At 37.0% G+C, this 6439-nt stretch overlaps 2 pseudogenes; both read right to left on the bottom strand.

The window, feature by feature from the left end:
• The window catches only part of LOC104733891, a 30228-nt pseudogene extending 26256 nt beyond the window's left edge, over nt 1-3972 (bottom strand).
• On the bottom strand, nt 4068-5767 carry LOC104733889 (annotated as a pseudogene).

Genomic DNA, 6439 nt, shown 5'->3' with positions numbered 1-6439 from the left:
CCCATCTACTGGGCTATACACACAAGCAATAAGATCTCTACATGCCACAAACAACAATCAATAAAACAAACCAGGCATTATACAAAGCATACAGCAATCCGTCGTAGCTGAATGAAGGGTGTCGACCGACACCAGATGGTGTCGATCGACAATGACAATCTGGTGTCGCCCGACACCCTGCCCGACACTCCCGAAAACCCTAGTTTGTGTCGACCGACACCTCCACATGGCATCGATCAACACTCGCCAAAGTCTTGAGCCGTCCTCGCGTTGGTATCGACCGACACCCCAACAGGTGTCGACCAACACTAATGCCGAGCAGCGATTTCCTTCGATCAAAAACTCCGAATCTCGCTTCCAATCTTCTCCAATCCGCTCCATGCATTCCTAGAAGCCAAACCCAGCCAAAACAGCGACGAAATACCATAGAGAACTCAAAGAAACAACCACATAAGCACCAAATCACATAAAATCTAGAGATCTTAGCTTAGATAAGCCATGGTCATGCACTCACCTCTTTGCAGGAAGATTCAGACCAAAAACAACGAATCCAAGCCTCCTAGCAAGCTTCTAACTCTTTCCTAGCTCCAAATCTCTCAAGAACAGCAAGGAATCTCTCAATCTCTTTCCAAAAGCTCAAGAACACTTTTTCTCTCTTTCTTTTCTCAAAAACGGCCAAAAGGGAAGAGAAAGGTCGAGTTCCCCTTTTAAAACCCGATTTTAGGGTTTCCTAAACCAACCACGCAAACCGGACGATTAAAAACGAACCGACCGAACCGGCCACAACCAGTGTCGATCGACACCTCCTGTGGTGTCGATCGACACCCTCACCAAAATTCCAAGAAAATGGTTTGCGGGTGTTACAAATACCAAACCAAAGACCACTGAAATTGTTGTGGAGAACCCCAAAACACAAGTAAAAAAAATATGTATAGACACAAAAAATTTAGTGGCTGAGGTAAAAAATTTGTGACTATAAGATGAAATAGTCACGATTAGTCACAAAAAAAAAATCGTGTCTATAGGGTCGTGACTTTTTTATTTCGTGGCTTTTCCGAAGCTGTCTAGCCACGGTTTAGTCACACGTGTATCGTAGCTGGTTTGTCACGAAACAGCCACTTTAATATTTATGGCTTTTTTTTGCCACGAACTAATTCTGAGTAATTCGTGACTTTCTTATATAAATTTAATAAAAAAAAAAGATTTAAAATCTGAAAAATATTTATTTATAAAACAAAATAATTTTATTACAAAAGCATAATGATTTTAACGAAAATAAATAAAAAGAATGTTTCAATAGATATGCTTTTTCCGTCATCTCTCCGGTGGTCTTGGGGCGTCGGATCTGGTGGTAGATCGACTGTGAGGGTTTCGGTGGGCAAAGGATCTATGATCTGGATTTTTTGTTCTTCTTTTCTAAGGTGGTGGTGGCTGGAGGGTGAGGATTTCGTTTGACAACAGATCTAAAATCTGAAACTTTCTTGCTCTTCCTTTTTAAAATGGTGGTGGCTGCAGGGTGATGGGCTCGTTGTTGTTGTCGTTTAAGAAATTGCAGAAAACGAAACTTGGATCGGATCGGACTCTATCACAACGCCGTTGAACTTCTCCAAGATTGTGCTTCTCACTCTGTGGTGGTGGTGAACGGTGGCTCAAAAGAGCGGTGGCAGAGGCTAGAACAGCGAGATATGGAAGAAAATGAATCAAAGAAAAGATTTAGACAAGTAGAGAAAAAGAAAGAGAAAGAAAAGAAGGCGTACCAGATGAATGGAGAAGAAGAGAATAAAAAAAAAAAAGAGAAGAGACAATTTGCTTTTACTCAGGAAACAAAGAAAAAAAAAGTTTGGTGTCCGTTAGATTTAGTCTCATCAACGGTGGATGATTAATTAGATAGTGATCCTCACCTTTGTGGAACAACCAATGAGAAGCTAGTAATTTTATATATATATATATATATAATGAAAATCTAGTATTTTTGTTGCATCTTTTATATGTTTTTATTATCTAATTTTTTTTCAATATGTTTACTAATGATTTATGGTTTACAGTTATAATTTAGAAAATGATGATTTAAATTAAAAAATTTAATTATTATATGATTTAATTTATTATAATGATTAAATTTTTGGTTTGGAGTTAAAAATTTGATAATCTTTAGCTTTTAGATAATGATTTTATGTAAATTATGTATGTAAGTGGTCTAAATATTAGTTTTAGGTGAATATAATGATCTGAATTTTGTTTTAAGGGTATAATTTAAAATTTGGATATAATTATAAAAATTAAATAGTTACTGAAATTTGGTGGCTTTTCGTAACTAATAAGCTATGATTTAGTTATGCAATAATTTTGTGACAATATATAGTCACGATTTAGTCACGAATTCAATTTGTGACTGTATTAGTCACCAAATTGTCACATATCAAATTTGTGACTCAAATTAGTCACGAAATTATCACATATAGAGTTCGTGACTAATATTAGAAATTAGCCACGAAATCGTTACTCTATCGTAGCTATACAAATTTTTTTTACTAGTGAAATCTCCCAATATCACAAAAGGTCCCCAAACAACTTAAAATAATACCATGACCTGAGACCATTTTTCCTACTCTTTCTATTTACACTAAGCTTTACGGTATGTATGTAAAGAACATTCCAATGTATTGAATACAGCATTGATTATCTTGGTTTAGCTTGCGATTCTCGAGTCAATTAGATAAATGAAGGAGAGAATTAGGGCGGGGCTTCAGCGACGTGATCTATCCATCGAAGTAAAGTCTTTGGAGAGTTCTATGTAACGTGGAATAGTGTTCAATGCCTCGTTCGAGAGATTAAGCTTCAGTCTAGTAGAAAAAAGGAAGTAAAGGGACATGTGAGCTACTTATCAGAACTTAACAATATGATGGGGTTAGAATGGTGGAGAAAACATCAGAAGCTACCTGATCCGGTCGTCGCAGTCCAAGTACTTTTAAAAGGCTCAGTTTGATGCTTCTGGAGATATGCTATTGATCTCATATCTGCCTGCATATAGTAGTCTGTATATTAATATTTAAAGACTTTTCCACTTCACAAAATAACTATCTGTTTGTTGGCATATCTAAAAGTATCACTTACCTGTCTAATAGGTTCGGGAACACGGTACTTGCAGGTCATTTTGACAATTTCAACAGCAGAGTCGAGTGATATGCGATGGCCAACCGAAATGTATATGGGCTTCAGAGAACTCAGAGTTGGACGGAATCCTTGTTGAAAGTAATTTTAAAAACTTGAACATTAAATTCACTTCCTTACAAAAGATATCAAAACCACAATGGAGAAGTTTCATTACTTAAAGTGATTTAATCACTACTAATAGAACATAGTATAAACAAAGAGACACGGCATATTATAGACAGAAAATGTCAAGGCAAAGTCACTTACTACTCCCCAAGTAAATCCAGAGTTCCCTACCAAAGTGATAACTTGCTCATGCTTGTTTTCTTTGAGCTGAAGTTTCACCTCAAATTGATTCAGACCATCCACATGATGCAGCTGAAATGTTACAAAATATAAGTTCAATATTAATGACCGATGGCACAATATGATGTACACAAGCAAAAACGGTTCCAAAGAGAGATTCTGAGAAGTTCGTACGTTCTTTCCGACCCCAATGGTAGGGAGGTGAGAAGAACACCTAAATGACATGCCAAACCAAATCCTATGACACAAAAACATCCAACACCGTAAATTACAGATCTTGAGATGCAACTTACAAACTAAGGTAAACAGAGAAAGTTCGTATTTATTTCTCATGGATGAAGTATTCCATTTCCATCCACCATTAGTACCTTTGTAACAACGAAGTAAGAAACTTATAGAAGATAAAAAAGCAAAAAACTCAAAAGAAATGGTTTAAGAGTAGCAAATTGCAAAGAGATTGGTTTATATAACTCAATGAAGACAAAGAAAGAACAAGTTGAATAGAAGTACCATGGATGCTATGCTATGAATTTGGTAAGTCCAAAAGTAAGAGTTTACACTAAGGCTTTGTAAAAGTTTGGTAACTGCTTTACATTCTATTTCCTGCTCTCTATCTGAAAAAGTGGAATTGTTGCTACATCAAAAGATATTTAATCTGTCAATTTTAGTCAAAAGCAAAGAGTTCTTCAAGTTGTTCGTCCGTCCACTGTGGCACCGAGCTTGTTGATGCCATCGGTTGAGATTTGTGGACCATAGTTTGAGTTGTAACTTCATCAGAATTTCCCATTACACTCTCTTGCTCATCAGGACTTCTTCTGATCTGTTTTGCGGGTCTGATGCCATCACCTGTATCCGTCTCAGTAGCTACATCTTCATACAGTTGCCTCTGTTTGGCTGATTGAATTATGTTTTCCCAAATGGGTCTGCTCCATTCTAACTTCACAATGATTCTTGGTCACACTCTTTTCTGGACATAAGTTGCTTCCCTCTGCTGGATTAATTTCTACCATTTCTACATCATTGAGTGCTTCACTGCTTTTTTTAGCATTTTTTCTAAGATTGTTCATGATCCCTTGGGTAGTTCCTTGCTCCACGCTAAACACTTTGGGTTTAGGCCATCGCAAATCTTCCTCGTTTTCTGTTAGACCAAATTAGAGGTATGAGTTTCTTGATAAAAAAACTGTGGAAGAAGCTCAAAAGAAATTTATTCACTTACCATTCACAGGAACATGATTTTTGGCACCCATTTCAGAATCGTTCTGCTTTTGTAAAACAGGAGTGTCCTTTGTGATAACCTGTGAATGAAAACTCTCTAGCGTTCAGAAATGTTCATATAGTCTAATGAAGATGTAAATATATTCCAATGAAGAAACCAGAGAAATACCTTGGAGATGTTCTTCAGTGTTATGTTAAGATAGGTTGATGACCGTGAAGGTGCGCAGACTGCAACCTGAAAAACAGTATATCTTCTTCCCTCTCCATTGAATTACCAAAAGTGAATGAGAACACAGTAGCAACATCAAAACCATGAGATTTGTTTTATCTCCTTAATAAAAACAACAAACCTGCTTAAGTATAACCACTGCACCAACTCGTATATCTCTTCCAAACTCACTCTCGGAGATAACTTTTCTGTGCACACTGGCATCAACTATTCCTTTGGGATCCTACCAGAGAAACACATTGATTTGAGACACATGTTAAATGGTGCTTGAAAGAAACCAAACCATTCACACTGGTATGTTTTTTCTACCTTAAGAGTCACCATGACATCACCTAGACCATTTGGAGTGCACGTTTTGACAATCGCCACAACCTACAAATAACCAACCACAATTCAAATACATCACTACACTTTCACTTTAGTAGTTGCAAAGAAAATATGTTGAGCATCATGAAGATAGCATCAGCACGTAGCTTAACTAAAATAAACAACATTTGGCCTTCTATTACCTCAATTATTCTACAAGCTCTGCAAATAACATGTGGCCAAATAGTAAAAAATTGGGTGAAGACATATTTTTCAAAATCACTCCACAACAGAGCAAAAGCCAACACATACCAGCAGACCTTAGCCAATTGGTTTATATAAAGTCGACCTTAAATCACAATAGCAAGAGATTGGTTTATATAACAGAAGGACTTACGACAATTGAAGGAAGAAGTAGTGGACTGTCCATTAAATTAGAGAAGATGGAAGAACATAATTAACAGTTACGAACGAAACAGCAGCAATTGTGATGGAAGACATGGAAGGATAAGTAGAGGACTGGAAGACTTGAAACGGCATCAAATGTTGAAACGGCATGGATCGTGTGATAGGATCTCCCTAGGATAGAACTCTGATGAAGGCTGATGACTGGTGAATGGTAACGAGAATCGACGATGATGATGGCCGAATGACTTTGAGTGATGATAAGTGTGAGATCGAATGATGAAAACAATGGTGAGATGGTGAGGATTGTTTGATGATTATATGGATAGTAACAAATGAAGAGTTTCTGAATCACAAAGTGTATAGAAACCCAAAATTCAAGAACGTATTCAAGAAATCAAATTGAGGAAAAAGTTTGACAATACTTGTTCATACAACTTCTTCGCTAAAAAAACAAAAGAGGCGTAGCTTTGGGTTTTAAACACCCTAGGGCTCGACACTCCAAACAACAAGAAGTGCAAAACCAAAACAACAAGACGTTTTAAGGAAATAAGAAAAACAGCAAAACGTCTAGACGACCTATAGTAGTTACAGAAGTCGCCTGAACTAGTACAGAAGTACATTATTCCCCTTTTGGTAATGACTTCTAGATAACTCGACGTAGTGATCCATTTGCCTCATTAAAAACCATGCTGAGAAAACCCATTGGGACAAAACTCAGCTATGGGAAAAAGAGTACAAACTTCTCACCTAAGTTACCTAGTCATCATTACCGGGTGAAGTCTTCAGGTTGGATATGTTGAAGACTTGGATCCTTGGTAGGTT

The sequence above is a fragment of the Camelina sativa genome, chromosome 12 (assembly GCF_000633955.1).
Source record: "Camelina sativa cultivar DH55 chromosome 12, Cs, whole genome shotgun sequence".
NCBI lineage: Eukaryota > Viridiplantae > Streptophyta > Magnoliopsida > Brassicales > Brassicaceae > Camelina > Camelina sativa.
Note: the sequence above shows the minus strand (reverse complement) of the source record. Positions and strands in the feature narration are given on the sequence as shown.